Source organism: Epinephelus moara, chromosome 8 (assembly GCF_006386435.1).
Source record: "Epinephelus moara isolate mb chromosome 8, YSFRI_EMoa_1.0, whole genome shotgun sequence".
In the NCBI taxonomy this organism is placed as follows: domain Eukaryota; kingdom Metazoa; phylum Chordata; class Actinopteri; order Perciformes; family Serranidae; genus Epinephelus; species Epinephelus moara.
Genome location: NC_065513.1, coordinates 35653889 through 35678310, shown reverse-complemented (window position 1 = coordinate 35678310; position 24422 = coordinate 35653889). Strand labels below are relative to the sequence as shown.

At 41.4% G+C, this 24422-nt stretch overlaps 1 protein-coding gene across 1 annotated transcript in view; it reads left to right on the top strand.

Annotated features, from left to right (window-relative positions):
• Positions 1-24422, top strand: part of rtn4r (reticulon 4 receptor) — a 62500-nt gene that overhangs the window by 887 nt on the left and 37191 nt on the right. The gene's annotated exons all lie outside the window — the stretch shown is intronic.

Below are 24422 nucleotides of genomic sequence, written 5' to 3'. Positions count from 1 at the left end.
TGACTCAGTGGCTCTTAATTGAGTCATAATTCAGAGCAGATTTTGTGCGTGTCCTTTTTCCTTTTTTCCTCGTTTGTATGCGTGCGTGTTGGAGTGCGCGAGTGGGGCGCGCGTGAGAGCGAGTGAGAGGCCGTGTAGTATTTGTGGTGGTCAATATGCTCTGCATGATATCGCAACTTAACCCGGGCATCCGATCAGCCCGTCTGGCCGCTGTGGGCTGAGCTTTTGATGAAGTCTGCAGATGGTCCGCTTGGCGGCCCAATAATACCGCTTTGCTCTCCAGCTCCTTGGCTTATAATTGGTGTTTTTGAGGCATCGTCCCACTCAGGGTGCCGCCAAAAAGACAGGAAATTGGGCCTTGTAGCTTTCACCGACTGGACGTGGAGCTATTCTAATGAGGACAGAAATGCTCCTCCGTTCCCGCCGGAAATGGCTAAGAATTTCATTTCTTGGCAGGAGCATGCCGTAGGCTGTGTGTGTGTGTGTTGTGTTTGTGTGCGCGAGGAAAGGTGGAGAGAGAGAGGGAGGGATGAGGAGGAGGAGGGGGAGAGAGGAGGAAGCACCTGGCATGTCAGTGCGTGTGTTCCTGCACGCCTGATTGTACCCGTGCCTGTGTTGTGTAAATATGTTTAATGCAGTGCAGAGAGAATAACACCGGCATGGCGTGTAATGTTCGATAAGCAGCACCACGATGAGATAAGTGCATGTATGCAACATCCAATTTGTTCCATCAAGAGCTTGTGGAAAACCCTCATCTCCACCCTGCCCCACCCCACACACACACACACACACACACACACACACACACACACACACACACACACACACACAGACACAGTGCTTATGCAACATGCTGTACACACTCCCTCTCCCTCACGTTGTTCATTACTTGGCTAAAACTGCGGGATTATGGTAAGAAAGCCTCAGATTATTGTGGGCCTGCAGAGTAACTTTGCATTTCACAACTAGCAAAATCAAAGGGGCACGTCTACTTGTGCATTCTCTTTGATATGTCACAGGGTGATGCAAATTCAAGTGCACACCCCCTTCATTGGCACAGAATGGCTCTGGGTCCCTCAGACCCTTCAGGCAGGTTTTTCATCATCCGACTGCTGGTGTGATTTAGCACCAGGCTTCTGACACACACCTATGTCTGACTTCTTTTTTCCCCCGCCTCATTCCGGCTGCAATTATAATTGGTATCCATCTCTCAAGGCTTCTGATTTGGCTGAGAAAATATGGCCTGTCGTGTCTTGTGTTTAAAGTGTCAGAGCGAGGAGGGACTTTAATTTACACTCTTTTTCACCCAGTCAGCATATGATCAAATGACTCTGTGGGAAAACTGTTGCTCGGGGGTGCCATTGCTCCCTGTCTACTGCCAAGCAAAGCCAATAAAGCCCAAATGAATGGATAAAACCATTATGGTGGAACTGAAAGCTTTCTCTTCAGGAGTTTTAAACCACTACACAATGAGGGCATTTTTATATTTTTTCAATTAGTTAACTTTGTTATTGTTTTGGCGGTGCCTTGCCAAAAAACTCTGGCCTATTTTTAAAAATAGGCCACAAGATGCTGCATCTGTGGTGGCGAGATAATTGTTTAGAATATTATCAAGCCGTAAAGAAAAGGATGGAACGCAAAGGAAAAAATAAATAAATAAGAATAACAATGGCTGATTTACATAGCAGCATTAGGTGGGATCAAACACTGTGCCATAAACTGACAGAGACATGGCATCTTCCGCATCCTGAAAGGGAATGTGAAATTGATCCATCTTTGTGTTTGTATGGGTGTGTGTATGAGCACAGAGGGAGGGCTGGGAGGGATAATGTGTGTGTGGGTGTAGTGTTCTATGAGTGCACGGGGAGGTGTGAGGAAAGGAGAGGCAGGGGAGAGAAGGAGAGACAAAGAGAGAGGAAGAGAGGATGCATGTGAAACTGAGAAGTGTGAAGGTTGTGTGACGCTTGCGTGCCACCGTGCGTTTTCAAGTTAAATTATCCTTCATCACCTGTCAGCGTGCCATCTGCATGAGTGCCGCAGCAAAGCCAGAGAGAGGAAAAAGAAAAGAATTAGCAACTCTGCATTTTTCCGTGTGGAATGTGTTACTTGTTTTTGAATTGTTCTTATTCTCCTAATTGGCCGAGGCCGGCGACGACACCAGTAAAAGCACAACTCTTCTCTTGAGGCAGGCAAGGGGAAGTATGCAGGAATTTTTAACTCCCCACAGAACAAAATGACAACAATATATCCGGAGCTGGAAAGGTTGTTGATCAATACAACTGACTCATTGATTACTCTGCCAGGTGCTGAGATTTCTGGCTTTCATTTCCAGCTTTTTTTTGGCTTGAATTTCAGGACCCTCACAGTCTCCCCGGCCTCATTTATTCACTTTTTCCAACTCTTTAACAACTGAGGATGGTGCTGTGAGGAAGACCTTTCAGCTGTGAAGACTAATAAGCCTCATTACCTGATCCAGGGACCTGAGCAACTCCTAAAGGAGGAGATAATAACTTCTGCTAATGTTGTTGCAATTCCTTCTGGTCGCCAATAGAGGTCGATAAGGTCACACATTGGCTATTGTCCCTTTGTGATGAAGCTTTGGGGGTCATAGGAGTCAACACAGCCATGATGGTGCAACATGTGGTTTGGCTGCAACCGAGACCAAATCACACCGAGGCTGGCAAACACAAGGTTTGGCTTGGTGTTCTTCCACAAAAAATATCAGCATTGTTTTGTGTGTTGGCACTGGATCCAGTAGACAATGAGTGTAAATACAGGAGGTAGTTGGAGGATAATTGGCTCCAGTGCAGTCCAATGCAGACATCCAGCCTTTGTTCCACCTGTCTTTGTCTTATCTGCACAACACTGTATTTTTTTTGTTCCATCACAACAAAATCTCTTTGTTTCTCTTACAAGTCAAAAACATTCCCGTCCAACGATGTACCAGCTCACCTAGAAATATAATTAATGTTTCTTAGCAACAGAGCACTAATTGTTTGATAATGGTGTCTAAAACTTGTCAAAAGGGATTTTAATTCCTCTAAATATGTCCGAAATGGAATTGCGCTCCTCAAGCATGGGCGGATTGTGAGACAATGGGCCCCTGGGCACAGATAGGCAAAAAGGCCCCACCACCTCAGCTACATAGGAGCAAGACTTACAGGCTTAATGGTGGTTTTGCCTGGGGGTAGGAATCACCAGAATGCTAGGGTCACAACATAATATCATTGCAATTTTAAATGTTGTGCGGCAGTATTGCAACAACATATATTGACATATATTGTGATTTATTACATTTTTCAGTGCAAATGATGTCCCCAAAGGCCCCCTGCAGTCTGTTCATCACCCATTAGTAAATTTTATTGCAGAAAAATGTCTGTTGAACTGCAAAGAAATTGATTTTATTATTGTAGTCGGCTACCAAAGTTTATTTTGTATTATAATTTATATAATAAAAAATCAATACTTGGCATCCATGTATCAATACAATATTTTTGGTGTTATTTTTATCTCTTTGCGGATCCTTTGCAACTCTTTGTGGTCTTTTTGTGTGTCTTTGTGGACATTTTGTGTAGAGATGTACCGATACCACTTTTTCCTTACCGATACCGATTCCGATCCCTCAACCTTAGGTATCTGCCGATACCGAGTACCGATCCGATACCAGCGTGTAAAATAAAAATGGAAGGGATATGAATTGTTGTATGTCTCAACTCCTAAAACTCTATGTAAAATATTAAGAAATAAATACATAATAGTAGAATGAATGCCATAAAAAAAAATTTAATTATTATTATTATTATTATTATTATTAGCCAGTGTTGACACAGATCAAGACACAGGTTAAAGTGCGATCAAGACACAGGTTAAAGTGCAGCCACACAATTTGGTAAAAAAGACATTTTAAAGGCTACAGTCTAATGCTTTTTAAACTCCGCTCCATTTCCGTTTCATTTGCCTGTAGCGTGCGTATGTGTAATGATGTGAGGCATTACGTGGTATTGGATTGGTCATAGGCTGTACTCGCCGATACCCGATACCGCATTTTAGACAGTATCGGAGGCATTTCCGATACTGGTATCGATATCAGTACAACTCTAATTTTGAGTCTCATCCTGGATAGTACGTCTTAATTTGAGTGACATTTTGCTGGTGAAGGCTGGCAAAACCCCGTTTAACCTCTGACCCCTGGGCCTGTGGTCGATAGACCTGTCAAGTAATCCATCCATGTCTCCATGTAATGCACTACTTGATGATTATTAACATCTCTGAAGAGTTGTTTAAATAATAGGATCTAGTTTATACATGCAGAATTAGTGGTAAAGCTGTAGCAGAATATTGAATTTATTACTATCCAATGACCCTTTTTTATTCATATTCTGTTAAAACTGGATAATTTTTTACATGAAATTGCAAGATTATAATTGTTATTTTATATTTTTTTTTATCATTGTTTCAATTTTCTTTAATGACAATTTTATATCCAATTAAATTAGGAGTATTTTTCATTATCAGTTGCAATATATGATGCAAGAGTTTGTGCGGAAAAATGTGATTCCTACAAAAAAAAATAAAAAATCTTTTGGATTCCTTTTCACANAAATTGCAAGATTATAATTGTTATTTTATATTATTATCAGTTGCAATATATGATGCAAGAGTTTGTGCGGAAAAATGTGATTCCTACCAAAAAAATAAAAAATCTTTTGGATTCCTTTTCACATTTGTGATCCTGTGAGCCATAGTATTCATATTTCCTATCGATCGCTCCGTGTCTAAAGGATGAAGATGTCAATATTTTGTGCTACATAGCCTTGGTGGTATTAATGCCTTAGTTACAGTGACAGACTGCAGCAGGCTATCTGAGAGTGGATCTGCTATGTTCACTGCATCCTGATGAGCACGCTCCTTCAGGGGCTTCTTTTAATTGGCCGCGCCCTTCAAGTAGCGCGGCATTTGTTTATACAGTACATGCACACACACACACACACACACACACACAGAGGCAGATTCCCACTGATACACACACACGCAGGCATGCTGGCCTCAGATATCCTTGGAACTATCCGCTCTAGGTTATCCCAGCCTCCCAGCCCTTCACTGCTAATCAGCAAGACAGAGGAACTAAGTGGATAAACGAGTGAAATTCTATTTGTTTATACAGAGGAAGCTAAGGGGCGAAATAATACAGAAAGCAGTAGAAATGGGATACACTATTCCCCCAGATTACCAGCCCTTAATCCTCTCTGTGGGTTATTATTCTTCTGTCAGAATATTTGGAGGGACAATGAGCAGAAGACTGTAGATGCTAGCCCTCCACTCCTTATATTCCTCTACTGAAATAAAGAAATAAAAAACTAACAATATGAGTTGGCTTTTGTCTTGAGGAGGGTGTAGGAGAAGAGGGAGGACCAGAAGAATTAGTGTTATGCAACTTTAGGGTGAGGCGGGTGGAGCCTTTATGGAGGGATTTATTTATGCATTTTTTTTAACAAAAATCCACTTTGACACTGTATCATAATCCTTTAAAGGTGCCTATGCATGACCGAGCAGATCAAAACCTCCCACGTGCCAAAGCCCGACCCTTAAATAAAAGACAAGCAGAATGTGCTCCCAACATGTAGTTGTATCAGAGCTGCGTTCACACCAGACTTGTGATACATGCTGACCCCGCTAAGTCAGCAAGCAACTCAAAGCCCACCCTCAGGGGAGCAAACACACATCTGTTGATTCTTTTAACGCTGCAATAACATTATATGGCTGCAGCTCGTAGCACGCACAAATAGAGCTGGCTAATTTGTCGAACACGTTGCCCCTCTCACTCCCCTGCACAGTGTCATCTTTCAATCTGGGGTTTCGCAGTTGTTCTCGCCGCGTCCTTGGAACGCGCCGTGCCCACTCTTCTGTGTGTGTATATCCATGAAAGTTGCATGGTTGTTCTAATCCCACTGCAGATGCGGAAGTGTGCACCGAGCTGCCTGAATGCCGGTGACGCTGATTATACCACAATGGGGAGGCTGACTGATGGCCTAGTAAATTGTTAATTAGACAGAGCAGAAGCCGCTCTTAAATTAGACGCATGAATGGAGCCGTTGTCAGCCTTATACGTCAACCCTGCTCCGCTCCTCTTCTTGCAGGCTGCAGTGCCACTCGGATAGATAAAGTGGCTGGTGGATCCAAGATGTGAGCACGAGTACAATGTCAATGATCACACATTGATCAACCAACAGATAGATATATAGATAGATAGATAGATAGATAGATAGATAGATAGATAGATAGATATGTTAATTTTTCTTTCAATAGCCCGACACCCACTAACAAACTGATTAATATTGAGGGAAAAAAAACAACAACAAAACAAAATGACGTTAAGTACAAGAGTCCTTTCTTCGTATTCCACCACTCCATTGACTTGGTGAGCTTTGGCACCACATTTCAAAGCACTATCCCTTCAGAGGTGGTAACATTTTAATGTTTTGTGATGCATATGTCTCGCCTTTTATTAATTTCTGTTGGCTTTACTGACAGACAGAGGGCCAATTTTCATAGTGGCCAAACTGTGGTACTGCAATTTCCAGTGTCTGTCTGTGATGCCCTGTGGCCCAAAAAGACTTTATCCCATAGACTTACAATGCAAAAAAGATGTCTGTAATTCAGTGGATAACTTTTTTTGAGTGTCGAAAATGATTTGTTTTCCGGATTTGATTAATTCAGTCCAATAACATTTGGAAAGCCATTTGGCTAACTCTTAATCAGCTCATGGTGCTTTTAGTCGTTTACTCTCTGGAATATTCTTCCACATGAACTACGGTCTGCTAAAGCAAACTAAAAGCGTATCTTTTGTCGCAAGCTTTTAGTTTGGTTTGTAAGTGTGTTTTTATCTGTTTTAGGAATTAGTATTATTGTTGTTATTATCTCCCCCCTTATCCTAATACCTTCTTATTTTGTTTGCTTCTATCATGTCCTGCTTGTATTCATGTATGTGATACTTTAATATCATATATGATATTTAATGTTTGTCATGTATGATGTATCTTAAGCACAGTGAGTTTACGCTTGTCATATGAAATGTGCAATATAAATAAAGTTGGCTTGACTTGGCTGATGGAAGTTAGCCAGTTGCCTGTGGATATTCTCATTTATCCAGGTCATAGTTGTCTCAAGGCAATTGAATCGAACGCAACTGGACTTCATTTTGTCTTAGAAGGCGTTTCACCTCTTATCCAAGAGGCTTCATCAGTTCATGCTAGTCTGACTAGGCAGGAACTAGTCTGACAAACTGGTGTGGAAAAACCCAGGTATTTAACCTTTGAGGAGGTCTTCACAAGGCCAATGATGTCATCCTTGCCCAGGAGATTTAAAAGCTTAACCTCTAAAAACAACGGTCGTTCACAAATGGCTTCATGTGACTCTAACGACTCCAGCGACCACCGTTGCAGCAGGAGTTTCAACGACCATCGTTGACACACCATTGGAGCACTAACGAACCAATGACATCATTGGCCTTGAGAAGACCTCCCCAGAGGTTAAATACCTGTTTTTTTTCACACCAGTTTGTCAGACTAGTTCCAGCCTAGTCAGATAAGCGTGAACTGATGAAGCCTTTTGGATAAGAGGTGAAACGTCTTCTAAGACAAAACTAAGTCCAGTTGCGTTCGATTCAATTTCCTTGAGATAAGTTAGCCAGTTGGTTACACTCAGCAGAGCCATAAGTCTCAAGAGCGTTTGCTCTATGAGCTGCACAATGCGTAAGTAGTGCCGATAATCCCAACATTTTATATGTGGCAGTTAAACCACTTTGACTCCATGCGCCACTAAGCAACTCTCATAGGAATGAACAGGGCCCCACATTCAGTGCTGTATCCATGTCTGCTCATATATCATGGTTTTAACCTTCAGAGTAGTGCCCACTGCCCACCTGGTTAGCTTTGCGCTGCGCACCACATCCCTAATAGATAGGTGTAAGTACTGAAGCTATATACCTCAGGAGGAAGGATATCCTTTTTATTCACACCTGAAGCTGTTTTTCATTTGGTTTGAACAGAGGGTTTCAGTATCAGTGCTGACTCAGAATATAAAAAGTGACACCTGTAAAATAAAAAGGGTGTAAAAGTTGTCATATTTAAAACAAGCGAATCAAACCACGTAATAAATCTTGAAATATCAGACCCAGTGTCTCCTGCCGTACCTGTCAAACCCTGACAGATAGATACATAACTAGATGTTTTAAAGGTGTAAGCAAGATCGTAAGCTTTGGACATAATGTGTGTAATACAAAAACTGATGATAGCAAAGAGGCAGGTGCATCAATACTTGGCTTCAGTAAACACGGAGGACATTTTGATATAATTAGCCACATTTTGCTGACATACGACCTGATCTGAAGTCTGCACTCAGTCAGTATTGGCTGCTGTGCTTTTAACAGCAGGACTGCCAAATGTTCAGCTGAATATTTTAGAGGGAGGATATCCTAAAGAAGAACCTTAGATTTTTTTTTTCATCCCCATGGATGGATAAATATTCTCTCGTATTTATAGCCATGTTGATCTCATTAGCGTTCGTGACGTAAATGGACTCCCTACCAATCCTGTGATCATCCTTTGTGAGTCTGCCTGTTGTTGTGATTAGCATGCAAACTCGACAGATGGGAGTTGGTGTTTTGATGCTGCTTCTTACTCAATCCCTGGCACCGCGTCGTTGAGGCGTTTAAGCCAAGGGGGGGTCACCTTTCTCTACTGTATGCATTGTTGGATCCTATTCTTCTCATTATTTATCTTCATTCAAGGCAAAGTTCTAAAAGACCACTTCAGAAGGACTCTGTGACTTGCATAAATAGCTGCATATATGGGTGTTTTTTTTTTCATGTGAAGGACAAAAACTGTATGCTGAATTTACAGACTGCATATTTCAGCAAGCTTTCAAAGGGTGGTTCGACAGCGTGGGGTGAAAGAAAAAAGCACCTTGAGATCCCGGAGCCCACTTAATGACAGAGAGGGCGGCATGTTCAGACAGGCAGGCTAGACAAACCATAAATTAGACAGATAGTTTATCTATCTGTGGCATCAGAGCAACACACTGAAAAATAGTCACCTTCATAACAAGGTATTAATTACATTATTACATCCTAAAATCTAATTTTCTTAAAAACAAGTTCATTAAAGTCTTCCAGGGTGGTTTATATGACCCTTTTTCCCAACGATAATCATATTATTTCATGTCTTTTCGTAAAGCAACTGTCATTTTTTTGATTAGGGTGTTACTATCTGGATTTTTCCAGCCTTGTTTAAAAAAAATCCTTTAAAGTCGTCATGGAACAACATTTCAAGAGTTGCTAGCTGCAGTACTGTGACATATTTTCAAGATAGGCAGACCGGACATAACATTAAAAGAAATTTAATTTTATCGTTGAAAATTGGGTGAGTCATGAATGAGAGGCCCCGATGGTGTACACTAATGATATAGTAATGTTAGTGTCCATGAGGGGGAGAGACAAAGCCCATCATGTGTAGCGTTAGCTGCTGAAGCAGTCCACTGTAGAAAATGCCATGTGCACAATCTGAAGCTGTCACAGATACCACTTTCCTCAAAGTGAATAATAATGAAGACACACCTACGTACCATGCAGTTGTCGGCTATCTAACTTCACCTTAGCTCTGTGCGGCTGAACGTTGCAGATTGACTGATGGTGGATGTCATGAAAGTGGTTGCTATTAGCTTATGTGAGCATCATTTATTATTGTTCTTCAGGAAGAAAATGACTGGATTTTGATCTAAGTATATGAAGAATTTTTTTTGTCTAGTTTTTTTTGGCATATATTAAGTGTGCACAATATGGTTAGGGATGTGTTCTAAAAGAGTTTAAAAGGCATTTTCATTTCAACAGTCCGGATTGATTGGGTGACACTCATGGTTACCAAGAGGCTTGAATGGTATCGCTGTCATGAATCAGTTCAGGGAGGACCCACGTGCAGAGCAGCAGGCAAGTGTAAGGGTTAACAAAAAGACATCCAGACCAAGCAGGTAACTAAAAGTCCAAACGAAAGCAGAACCAAAACTGAACTGAAACCAACCACGATAATATGAACACCAAGAACACGGGGATGAACACAGGACGAACTGACAAGAAACAAAGGAAAACACAGGTGTATATATACACAGAGAACTAATCACAAGAACGAGACACAGCTGGAGTAGATCGACACGGGCAAAAGGAGGGAAAATGGGGGTTGGCTAACAACAGGGGTGAGGTTGGGAACACTAGGGTGGAGCAAACAAGACTAATACAGAACAGGTGTGAAGGGGAAGACGCTGGGAACAAGGAAGGACTAACGAGACAGGTGTGACAGAAAACAGGCGGGAAAACACAGATTAAAGATGAATGAAAAACATGAAACAAGGAACACAAACAGAAAACCTCAAAAGAAGTCCATAGGAAAACAGAATTTATATACAAAAACCCAGGATCATGACAATCACAGTATACCAGGGTATTAAAAAAAAACCAAGGATATGATTTACATTGCCCTCAAAAATACAGACGCTCATCTTTCTCATATGGAGGCTGTAGGACATAATTTATCTAGTGCGCATCATGCACCACCGGAAGTCTACACTACAGAAAAACCCTCATATACCGTATACCCTGGTAAAAGTTCAGGAAGATATGAAGGTATTTAAATAAAGACACCACCTCTGCAACACCATGGTAGCAAATGTTGCTAATTAACGTACAAGGCAAGTCACAAAAATGCTGATACAGAACACTTGGCAAGAATAGGCAGTCTTGCAATACACTATCCACTCAGAGGTACGATAGCGCTATGTTTTATTATTGCTTCATTTATTAACATTTTACCAAACTCAAGATCTTTCCCTAATCTAAATCAAAGTGCTTTAGACAGGGGTCTGGACACGATCCCGATTCTGTCACAGTCCTGCACTTTGTATGTTTTCCATCCACCCCAAACACCTTGCAAAACCAGTGTGGTACTTAAAAAGTGTGTCACTGACAGAGAGAAACGTCTCGCAATCCAGGCAGCAATTACGTTCTCAATGCAAAAGTAATGTACAAATGTAATTTCGAAGAGACAAGGTTGATTTGGTTATAGTGCAGCCAAACAAATTCATGTTGAAAGTAATAATAACGACCGTAATCTCCTGCTGCACATAGAACAAGTAAGACACAGTAAAGTCAGCTACTTTGCCGAGAAGCAGCAAAATTCAAAATAAAACCATTGTCTTGTTTTGTAGGCACATTTTTGATAAATGACTGCAGTCAGCTGTAACCACTATGACAAACACTGCATTTTCTACGGCTGCTCTCCAATAAAAGCTAGCTGAACTCCTTTAATGTGAAGCTGCAGTAGGACGTTCTGTTTGCCTCAGCCATTACTAAATAAGGCTGTACAGACAACAAACAGTAAACTGTGAGGCTGTCATCGATGAGAAAATATTGCACTGGATTAGATGCATGCCTCGTTTCTAAGGAGTCCGGTGATTCCCTCGTCATGCTCAGGTAGGCATGGGGGAATCACATCCTTGCATGGTAATAGAGGGCCCTGTCACTACCAATAAAGTTTTATGTAGAGAGATAATTACTGAATGTATTTTGGAGTAGGTAGAATTACCCGGCTTCTTTGGGTGGAGGTCTGACCTGGGAAAAAAACTGATTATTTTTGTTTTAGAATAAAATTTGAATCAGAATGACTTGTTATGATAGATGTTTCTGAAATGCATCAGATAGATAGATAGATAGATAGATAGATAGATAGATAGATAGATAGATAGATAGAGGGATGCATTTTACATTGCGCCATACTCCCATTTAAAACTGAAGTAGAACAAAGCCTTTCAGAATCTTAGTGACAGATTGTGCTTTCATACAGTCACGTTGCTGTTGTGAATGTATTGCAATGTGTCTCCTCATGAGCCTGGTAGGTAGTTCACAGCTGAAATATGTATGGGGAGCCCTTCAAAGGAAATGGGTCGTCACTCCTTGGGCTCAGGGGAAATTGATCTGTTATAGATGTGAAAGCTCATTCCGGAGGTGCTAAACATATATAATATATACCTGTTCTGGTGGCTTTACACAAGAATTCCACAAATTATAGGTGGCAGATGTAACGTTCTTTCATACACAAATCAATGTCCTCAATGGCAGGTGGGAGTAAAAGGATTTGTCGAGCAGGAAATGCATAATCCTGCAACTGCTACAGGAGTAAAGTAAGACTTTCCAAACATACTCACAAGCACAAAAGTAGAATCAATGAAGATCCCACTCATCTGCTCCAATAAGAGTACCCTATAACCTTCACGTTGAACGAACAACACTTTTGTTTATCTGGATGTAATTGGACAGGGCAGCCCTCGCAAAAAGCAAAATACAGTATGAAGGGAAGGTAACTCCCTCCAAGCTAAGATGTAACGTCTGTGTTCAGGGATGTTCATTTGAATCAGGTTTCGCTCTCAGTCATCTCAGGGGCCCGAAGTAGGTCATTCTTATTAGAATGCAAATCTGACAAGTGCGCTTCATCGTTACTCTCCTTTTGTCCCAGTGGATTGTGTGCCGAATACATATTCCTTCCGATTCTTTGCAATCCTTCCTTCGCTCTCACTTCCTCCTGCCCGCCTCACACTGCGTTGGTCATCCTTCCCTCTCTAATTCTATTACTGTCTCACCCACATACACACTGTCGCTCATCTTTCTGTCTTCACTCTCAGGTGTAAATGCTGATTATCTTGTGTAGATATCAGGCCATGGCAAATTAAATGTGACCGCAGCTAGCCTGCCAGGACGTCCATTATAATGATATCTGTAATCTGCTGGGCTCAGGGGAAGCAGCAGGGAGGGGTGGGAAGATAGAGGGATGATGATGGAGGGGGATTCAGTATGTATCTGGTGGCTGGCAGGGGATAGCGGACATGGATTTTCTTCCACTGATGAGGTTCGTGTGGACTACAGGACCATATGTCATCCATGGGTTTAAGTCCCATGAACCAGAGTCGCATCAAAGGCTGGAGCAGCATCCAAAGCTCAGGTCACGAACCATTGTATACAGTATGTTGTGTTAGTGGAGAGCAGATTTTTCCCCTCACTTCAGCCTTTTTTTCTTTTCCCACTACAGCTCTTGCGAAGTGCTCCTTGTTGCTGTGTTTCTAAACCATGAATTTTAGGTCCTGATCACCAACTGTCGAGAGGACCCTATTTAAATGAAGGAATGATTATTTGAAGAGATGAATTGCATTTCTGAGGGACTAAAAGTGCTCGACAACTCAGAAAATTTGTGCATCAGAATTAGTGAAATATTTGAAGTTGCGTGTTCAGGTGTGACAAAATGGCTCATTAGCGCCCCCCTACAAAACATCAATGAAGTAGCCCCCAAGGTACGTTTCACCTAGATGTACAAAAACTGGAAGGCACATGTAACATATAAAGACTAAAGAAGAAAATTCCCTTGTAGGTATACTCTAAACCGAACAGGAAGTTAGGTTTTGATTTAACTGTGCAGTTCGAGTGAATGTTTTGCCATTTACAGAGGTGATATTTTTACAATTGAACCCAATGGACTTGAAATCCTTTCTTTGCCATCTTAACACCTTCGAGATTAAAAGTTCTAATAGCTTGAGTTTTCATCGAACAGTGCAGCTGTGGCAACAGGAAATGGTTTGTCACTTGACTGTACATATTCCAATCTGCCCCAAACTTCATGTCTGAGCCTGAAGACATCTACATGCCAATATTTGGTTATAGGTATAGCTCCACCTGCTGGCAGCAGGAAATAGCATGTTTTATGTTTTGATGTACTCCTCCTAGCAGTTTCACCAGATCCAACTCAGATTTGTTTTGGAAACTCTCAAGCCCTTGATGTTGCTTTATTTTAAAGATTGTGAGTTTTTGTTGAATGGTGTTGCCATGGCAGCATCACAAATTTCGATGTTTCAACGTGACACAGGAAGCTGTTGTAACTTGACTTTACATTGTCCAATCTGCTTCAGATTCCACATGTTGCTCAAGGGTCCAGGCCTGAAGAGATCTACACACTCATATTGAGTAACAGTCATAGCGCCACCTACTGAGAACAGGAAGTCAGCCTTCAAATGAAATTCATACAAGATGATCTACACGTGATATACAGTAACATGGTGTTTAAATAGTGTGTTCTTTAGCACCACATAGCGGACACAGGAAGTGGTACTCATTTGTGATATGTCATTTCCAGTGTCAAGCATCCCATGCAGGAAACGTCTAAGTGTCAGACAGTAGCAGAAATGTCAACCGGTGTCATGTCAGAGCCCCCGACATGCAGGAAGGTGCGAGGGCCCATTGATTGCTGCTTGCAGCTTTAATTATCCTTCTTGTAAAGTATTAGTTTCAGTCATGTGTGATGATCTTTGTCTGTTAAGCCAAAGCAATCAGTGCTCATGATAACTACCCATTTTTTGTCCAGAATGGTATAAGGCATAGATTTCCCCCAACAAAGGTCTACAGTGGGTGTCAGGAACAGCAAATATCAATGCTTTTTTCTGCCTCATATGTTATCAGTCAGCGTTTAGATCCTGCAGTGCAGCGTTTTGACACGACGCTCAACGCATTAGAGCGGGCGGGAGACCTGCATGAAAAAAAACCCATTCCCGTGGAATCCCTTTGACATTCAGGATCGGAGAGCACAAAGGAAAGATTGATCTGATGAGCGAGAAGATTGTTCTGGGGATATGTCGCTGTTGCGGGCGTATCAGCTTGGCTCCGTTTCCAAAAACCTCTAATCAGAAATGTTGCTTGTTTTCACATGCCTGTCCATGTTCCCAGCAAAGCCGATCATCACAGCAATTATTCCAGTGAGGGAGATGAGCACTGCCAACACTCCATCTCCGAGCTGTAAACAAATTATGCTGAGGGGTCTTGATGATGTCTGTGTGAGGAACGAAATAATCTGAAACCGACGCTGATGGTCCCGCTGTGCCTTCTTGGGTCCTCAGCCAGCAGACACTCATGGGGTTGAAACTGTGCCGCCACTGGAAGGAAGCTGGCTGCTACAGTAGTGCCTTCCAGATGTATGTTGTAGCTGTGATGTATTGTTTTGGTTTGTTTTTTTGTCTTCCCAAGCTGTATTTACTCGTTTTGCATCTCTCATCAAAAACACAGACCCCGCTCCACTTGTTTGGATAATGAGTTTTGACAGATCCAGCTTTTTCTCTGTTAGCATAAATCAAAGCCTGAAATTTCCACCTGGCACTTTCAAGAAGTAATTGATGAAGATACAACTGCCATATGCACCCTTAAACGCAGTATAATTCAACTTGATGCCATTAAGTCAGAGGAGGTTAATTTTACTGACATGATTTTGTAATTAGTCAAACAACCGGTGGCTTGTGTTTTGATCTATCGCATGTTTAAGCTCTTTTGTCTTGTGGAAATTTCTGGTGGTTTTCAATAAATCTTTCAGTGGTTTTGCCGTGGGTAATTGACAGGTTATGTTTTCTCCCCCTCCATCGCTCCCTTGGAAGGCATTAGCATATTGAGTTTCGTGCCCGACTGTGAAGCGATTCCCACCATGCCTTTAAAAGGCATCGCATGAATAGGCGGCACATTACACCGCAGAGAAATATGAGACAGGAGAGAGAGCACACTCTTCCTCCACTTTTCCTCTCGGCTCATACACACTTCAGCGGGATGAGCTCGACGGGCACGCGCTCGCGGACGTACGCACACACACACACCGGCTGCTAGAACCCCCTGCTGCTTGCTGACTCACACAAGGTTTAGGAGGTGGACCGTATTTCAGGTGAGGTGAGGAGTACATGTTACATTCCCATCTCCCGCAGTTAACTCCAGAGAAACAGCCATGAAATAGGTACACCTTCCCCTCCAAGTTAAAGACACCTCAGCCTCCCCTGGTTTTCCTCTTGTTTATTGTTGCCCACTGTGCCGTGACGCTGAAATTAAGGCTGGAAACTCTACAGAATCTGATCAGCAGTTTAAGATCACACCTAGGGATGCAACTACTGGACAACCAGAAACACATAAATCAAAGTGCTGGAGGACATTTACACCAAAAGTCAGAGTTTAGATTTACTGCAACTGTCCCAATGCACCATCGGCGTAGATTTCGGGGGGGATTGCAGTAGACATGCCTCCCTCAGTATTAAGAACATGTGCCTTTGCCCTCACCGCCATGACGGTAGTAACAAGTAAAAGTAAGTGAAAACATGAAAGTAGCTGAGGACTTTTATTTTGACAAGGTTGATAATATTTTAAACTTTAAAGCAGGGGTGTCATCGGCCACTCATTCATCAGCCACATACACAATAACCTATGAGTAACCTTAGCTCAAACATTTACCTTTTTTGTGATAAGAATTACAAGTGCATTCTGTAGATGCTCATCCTTTTATAAACAGATGAACAGTCTGAGATATCATAAAACAAAGAAATGCCATTTTAACATTATGTCTCAGTTTTTCCACTTTCAGTCAGTCTGCTTCTCACTGTCATTACATGTGCATTTATCCAAACATTTCCTGACACAGATTCTTTGGAAGTGAAGCTGCTGGTTGACAATATTTTGCACCATGTCCAGTATCTTTAAACATGGTCAGAATAAGTATTCATTATTATATCAGAGAACTGTATTCTGATCAGGGTGGGAAAGCCTCTGACGCTAGCCTCGCGTCACCAGAGCCTGGTTTCTATTCACTCTGAATTTTGTCTGGATTCTGGTTGCGGTCTCGAGAGCGGATGCGGAATTCACCAAATTCACCAAAGTAAAAGTGTTCACCAAAGTATAACTTTAAATTCTGGCGCACCATCGATTTGGGGTGATGAGGGGTGTAAGAAAATCGATTAACTTAATGGCTTGGGGTTTTTCTTGTAAATTATATTCTTTAAATTAAAAAGTTTCACCGCATTTTTATTAGCTTGGTGCTTTTATTTTGACGGAAAGGCGCATCCATCGAATTCCGGATCCTGTCTCACTCGCCCTGGTTCTGGTTCCTTACCAAAACAGCCACTAACGGCCCCAGACTACTCTGACGCAGAACACATTGTTTCACTTGCTCCTGAAACTTGACACCTCTTACGTCTGGTCATCTAGTGGGCCGGATTGGACCCTTTGGCAGGTCAGCTCTGGCCCACGAACCGTATGTTTGACACCACTGCCTTAAAGTCATGCAGAAAAAAAGCACAAATTAAGTGTTTGTCACTCAAAAACTTCAAGCAAAGGACCTCTAAACCCCTGTTTCATGTGTGTCTACCTCAATGTTGAAACAAACCTACACCCCTGCTACCATTACAGATATTTCTGAGACGGATAACACATTATCTCATACCATGTTTCATTTATTCTTACTAAGAACATTGATTTTCAACATTTTCACTCACATAATTTAACATCACAATGAAGGAAAGGAGCTGTACTTTTACCTTAAATGCAACTTTTGATTGTCTTTTCTGAAACTTCCATTAAGTTCAACATAAAACCATTCCTCACAAGCCTTAAATAAGCTGCTGTTTATAGGCTATTTAATGAAAAGGGGCTTTTCAAATCAATTATGCCGTAGAGCAATCAACATGAGCATATGTGAAAAGAACATAGAGGTGAAGAAAGGCGGCTAACATCCATATGTCTACATTAATTATTCCAGGAACCAGCAGATAAAAAGAATCACACAAAAGAAGATTGCAAAGTATAAAAAAACATGGATGCATACATTTAAATAGATTAAGTGAGTAACAAGAGAATACGAGGATGCATCACAATCAAGATCACAAAGACAACTTTAAATACTGTACTTTGGATTTAAGTGGCTAAGAAGCAAGAGGAAAAAAACAGCTTGCTTTAATTGTCCTTTAAGTAAATGTACAAATTAATTAAACAGAGAATGAGCACAGTAATGCATTTCCACTGGGACTGCATGGAGTCTTAAAGGGACAGTTCACCCCAAAATCAAAAATACATATTTTTCCTTTAACCTGTAGTGCCGTTTATCAGTCTAGACTGTTTTTGTGTGAGTTACAGAGTGTTGGATATATCAGCCGTAGAGATGTCTGCCTTCTCTTGAATATAATGGAACTAGATGGCACTTTTTATTCTGACGTGAACTGGCCCTTTAAGATGCCTCCACCTTAATATAGTGGAGGTCAATTTTATTTTGGTGCTCAAAGAATCGAGCAATTACAACATGTCCTTTTAAAAACATTTATTTGTGTTCATCAGTTTGATCCAAAGACCTCACTATTAACAGTTTTCATTCATTCATTCATTCTGAAGGTGGAAAATACTGACAACTAAAATATGGTGTGAATGGTTGGGTTGTCTCTATTCTTGTCTTTGCCACTGAAAGAGTTCAGATCTTTATTTCATTCAGATTTTCTCCACAGCTCTGGTAATCTGTGTATTTAAGTAGTTGCCTGAACTTTGCTTTGCATTAACTTGACATCTGCAGTTCTTTATAGGCTGTCTTTGCTCCGGACAATTACATAGGGAGCTGGTTTAAGAAGGAAGAGGACGACTTTTAGCTTTCAGCAGAGTACTCCCATCTGTCGGCTCCATATAGAGGATTGTGTCCATTAACAATGCCTGGTTAAATACACAGAGACGTATATGTACATTTAGAAATTCTAGGAGGTCACTTGTGGTATCATAGTATTTCCCGTCAACGGATTCTCTCCGCACACAAAGTCGTAATAGAGACCTGTTATTTCAAAAGCTACAGCATCATGCATTAGAAACCATAACCAGCCATTAGCTTCCTCCAGTGTGAGAGCAGTGCACCTCACCCCTGGCCGGGCAAGGCATTACTCAGCAAATGGAGGGACTGGAGACTGGAAACTTTATTGCAGATGAGCGGATGAAAGGAGATATGGTTTACTGACGTGGACTTTATGGGTCTCTCTTCCTCAAAGTAGCCTCATTTACTGAATCTGCAGGGTTTTTATATGGGGAAGCATTTATTGGGCAAACACTGTTGACTAAAGCTGAAATAATGATGTGTTTGTGTTGGCAGTATTATTTTAGACAGCTTTCACTCTTGAAAGACTGGAAAAATCGGGCTCTTATTGTAGTTTTTGTTATTTTTTTTTTTCCAATTTTGCTGTACCCATATTCTTTGTCTTTCCACTCATCCCAAGGATATGTTTACTTTATTTTGACAGGAAGATGTCATAATAAAGTCCCTTTCCCTGTGCTGACAATAGGCGCTGCTGATGTTTCATCTCCTCCAGTGGAAACTTATTCTACATTATGTAACTGACATTGAAACTGCTCCTCTATAAGGATCCCTCTGTCAATACAGCAGCGCTCTAATTATGTCCTTTTCATATCAGAGCAGTGAGTGAGTAGTGCCTGATATGCTTCTGGAGTGTGTGATACCTCCTTTATTACTGAATGGGTTTACCCAGCCCGCCCTCTGCCATTGCCATGCAAACTATCCTCCTGTGCACCACCTTCTCAATGAGATAGAGTCGGAGCTGTGCATATTGGGACTGTATTACAGTATCGACTCCTCTTCCACTTAACTGGAGAATCAGCTCCGTTTACGACTAATTAAAGCCATTAAAGGGGGCACACGCTAATGCATTTTTGCACAGATAACAGAAACATGGGCGGCAGTGGCAGCCGGGCTCATTTTACCGGCAGGTCAAGATGAGAGTAATTAACTGGGTATTAAAGTCGCAGCGTGATGCGCACGCCGGCTCTCAGACGAGACAAGATGGAAGCTTGGGTGCTGAGCCCTGATACGGGTTGTCAAAACTGTGGCAGATTGCTTCTTACACTTCACACTTTTTAGTTTAAAAGCTGTCCTCGAGGATCCTTGGGAAAAAAAATCACGTGCATCAAATGTTTTGCTAATGAGTATTAGATGAGTAGAGCTCTGATTTTCTAATTTGAATTATGGATCAACATCAAAACACCTGCATTCACACTTATTTGCACTTTATCTACAGGACACTGAGGTAAATACAAAGCCTGCAGCAGTAAAGAGGAGAGGAAAACAGCAGAATTAGGTGCTTAAAGAAGTGTTGAAAAAGCTGCTTTCCAACCACAGATGCTGCATTTGCAGACACTCGTTTGTATTGCAGCATTCGCTGAAACTCTGCCTCACTTTGGAGCAATCCTCTAGAGTAACTCTTGAGAAAAATTATAGGTTACATCATCAGAATTTACATAAAATTGTCTGCCGATTAACTGAGTTTTGTACCGCAATGTACCAAGTTGTTTCTCCTTTATAACACTTTCATTATCTGCAATTCTAATGGAGGATTATGCAGGTTAAATGCATGAAGGACTTGCATAATGGCTACGACTGCACACACGTAGTTGGCGTTACTGTGCAGGCAGCCATTATTGCAGTAACAGCAGGAGACAACAGCCTGCAGCCTATGAGCAGAAAGTGCTTCACTTCTCCTACTTCACATAGACACATTTCCATCATACAGACCATGGAGGAGGTTAATCTACGAGCAGTGAAAGTAATATTACTCAAGTACTGTCCTTTTGTCTGATTTTGAGGTACTTGTACTTTACTGAAGTATTTTATTTTATGCTACTCTATATGTCTACTCTACAACTCTCCAAAATATGATGCACTGTTATACATTTAAGCAGTGGTTCTCAAATGGTGTGCCGTGATGCAAATCAAGGTGTGCCATGGGATTTTGTGATAACCACACAGTACTGTTGCAATATTCAACTGGGCCGATACAAAAAGTTATGAGTGAATTTTTAACTGACTGTGTGAGTATGTTGTGCAGGCCCATTCCCTAATGAAGAGGCAAACTCTACCTAAAAAATGTAATTTTATTGTGTTTGACACATCACATTATCTTACATTATTTCCCACTTAAATGGATGTGTTAAGGGTGCTTTGATGTAATTTTAAAAAGTTTAAAATGATTCGAATAATTTTGTTAAGAAATATTTCGTGAGTAATAGTTGGTTGTCAGCTGTACATTGATATTAGTCAATAAAAACAAAAATTTATGTTAGAGTGATAACACGTGATGTTGAGGCTATTGTGCACAGATATAAATCCAGGTGTGCCTTGAGATTTTGGCGTGCCATTTGGTGTGCTTTGGGCACAAAAAGTTTGAAAATCATTGCATTAAACTGCCCATCAGCAGCCCATATACATCTGTTAAAGTTACTTTAAAGCTACAGTTGGTAACTCTTATGAAAACAACTTCTTGTCACATTTGCTCAGTCACTGAGCCAGTCTTAAAAAAAATAAGGTTCCTCTGGCTCCTTTTAGTGCTCCTAATGGCATTTGCAAGACTCCATCATGCCTGAATGAAAACAACTAGAGCCAGGAGGAGTAGGCCCTCACTCCATCCAGCTCACGGCTTCGGGAGAACGTTGCAAACACAATCGCTGAGAAACAAGCACGAGCAATGAACTCGTGAATGGGCAGCAATGAACTGCCCATTCCTCCTTTGCCAACAGTAGTGAGCATGGCAAAGACAGGTAAACAGAGGAAGATGAGTGATGAAAAGCAAGCCTAAAAGAGAGTTCAACCGAACCCCAGGCAGCATTAGTTTTTAATCCTTTCAGGTCCTGTAGCCCTCCCCACTTTGGAAAAGCCGCTCCGATGTTTACTCTCATATTGTCTCAGGCTTGGTTTAACACTTTTTCTTTTAGCTTTTTGTCCTCCATCTTTTTCTGTTTCGTCTTTGCTGTGTATGCTGTTGTTGTGCAGTGATTGATATGCGTAGAAACTCCTTGGCTCTGATTCGTTGTTTTTGCAGTGGATTCTTGCAAATGCCATTAGGAGCACTAGGAGGAGCCAAAGGAACCTGTCTTTTATAAAGATTATCTGCTTCATGCACTACTGCCAGGGTATAATAACAAAATGTTATTTCTTTTATAAAAGTTACCCACTGTAGCCTAAAGCCCTGATCACACAGGCCCCAATTTCACAGTTATAAGTATAGTTCCTAAAATGTTGAGGCAGAGGGTACTTGCTGTAGCTCTGGTTGAGGGTGAGAGGCTGTCAGCAAATAGTTTGTTGGGCACAGGGAAACAGATCTGTGTGGGTACATGAGACCCTAAAAAAGAGGGTGGGTCACCACCAGTTGGTCCAGGAGCTTCTCCTCCATGATGGCCGTCTCCAGGTCTAATTTAGGATGACTCGGGGCAGTTTGACAACCTCCTTTCTATTGCCGAGCTGTGTAGCTGTGAGTATCCAGCAACTGCCATTGTTTACCGAATGTAATCTTGTTGTCATGACCACCTCAGAAGGCCTGCCTCTCAAATCATTCGATTAGACAATTGAAAAAAAAGATGATGAAAAAAGAAATGACATGAGGCATTGTCAGTTGAGTTCTTTTTTAACTCGAGGAGTTCAGAGCTCTCCAGCAAAAATCCCAGGTGCCTGGTGCACAGAAACACAAGGTGCACTGCAACACAAAAACTGCAAGCAAAAAGCTTCATTCTCATTAACAACAATTACTAAATGCCGCCTCCAGGTGCGAAAACGCCAGCTACAGCATATAATGCTGCATATACAGCAATGCATCTGTAATAATCTAGTCATATAGTATCACACTGGAAGATGTCACAATGCAAAACAATTACTTTTGATACTTAAAGTACTTTTTTGCTATGAATACTTTTACTAAAGATCTGAATACTTCTTCCACCACTGTGTGCACCCTTGGAAAACCAGCCAGACAGGCAGTCTGTGTCTCTCTGCAGGGAAGGATGTAGGAATAAGCAGAAATTACATAGATAAATATTCAGTGTCCAGATGTAGATTAAAAAGACAAAACAAAGCCTGGTTTCTGCCACAAGGAGCAAGATGAAAGCAGAGGGCTTTAAGAGTTCCTCCACCTAAGGTAAGCTGTTGCTAAGCTGAGTCTGCAGTTATCTCTTATCCACTGCGCTGAATACAGGAAGAGGGGAAAGGGAAGGGAAAATAAGGGCTAGGCATTCTGTTGCCAGATTGACTCCATCTTCAAAGAGATATTAACATAGCGCCAGTTTCCCTTTTATCTTCCTTTAATTTCAAGGATGCCAGCCCAAATTAAAATGCAGTGCGACTGAAATGAACCTAAAATATCAGACACACAAAGGAAGGAGAGAGGGAAGGAAAATAAAAAAAGGAAGAAAACACGCAGGTTGTAAACATTGATCTGAAAGAGAGGAAACATCTCACTCATTATCTGCACCATCTCGGGTCACATTTCCACACTAATTCATTGCGGTATTGTCCACATTTCATGTTCCAATCTGAATATTAAATACTGATGGAATCTTGTAAAATCCTGACTGATTACAGAGAAGATATTTTGAATTCAAGTTAGTTGCAGGTTTAATAATTTAATCACAGAACCGTCGGATTCATTAACATTCAGATTAGATCTGCATTCAGTTTTAGCCTCGCTTAATGGGACACTTGAAGCTGTATTATTATTATTATTTTTATACTTGTTTAGAAAAATTATTGTTTGGATGTTTGGCTATGGTATCAGGCAGCAAACCTAATAGCACTAATAACACTGAATTTCAATATTTACCAGGGCGAGCTGGTTTGTGAATTCTCTCAATTCCCAGGTGACAGTGCTTTTTCATTGGTACGCAAAATGGGCTCTGCAAACACTCCAAGTAACTGCTTTAATGACTGTTTTCCGTGTCGGCAACAAAATCTCCAGACTTGCAGCTGTTCCCCTCTCAGTTTGTTAAAAAATGAGCTTCTGATGAGGCAATGCTGCCTCCCAAATGTGGTGTGGAAATTAAAAAGAGTTAAGCCAAGTGCAACTTGCTCTGAATAACAAATAGGAGGTTTAAAGAAAGTCCTTATAAGTCAGCACGGGCTTCCTATAGGCTGCTCAGATCAGCAGGGATATTGAAATAGGGTATTCAGGATTGACTGCCACCGTGCAACAAATCATACATCTAGCAGACAAAACCTTCTCTCCCTGTCACCCCAGCCTCATATATATACAGTATATATTTCAGCGGCCTTCAGCTTCTTTGAAAGTTTCTTGTTTGTATTTCTAAACTTGTAGTAAATTTTAACCGTGTCCCCTCAGCAAGAATATACATCCTTCTTCCTCCTCTGCGGAGCCAGCCGGCAGCACAGTGTTAGAGATCGAGTGTCACAACTGCTTCCCGAGCTTCTCAAAAGAAGATTTCAGCTGCTCCTTCCCCATGCTACGTTGCTGTCACCGACATAGCATGTTTAAGATAAAACAGGGAATAAAGGACCTTGGAAGATGGTGTAGCAGGGCTGGTGATGGCACAGAAGATCAGACTGCAGTAGAGAACTCTGGGAACTGAGAAAGACAGAGAAGGAGAGGGGAAGCTTGCATACTAATGCCGCCCTCTGGATTTTTGTTTCTCTTTCACTACTTTGCATAGGGGTCTTTACTTCAACTTTCAAATTCAGTATTTTTGTGTAATGATGCCTCCTACACAATATTCCTGT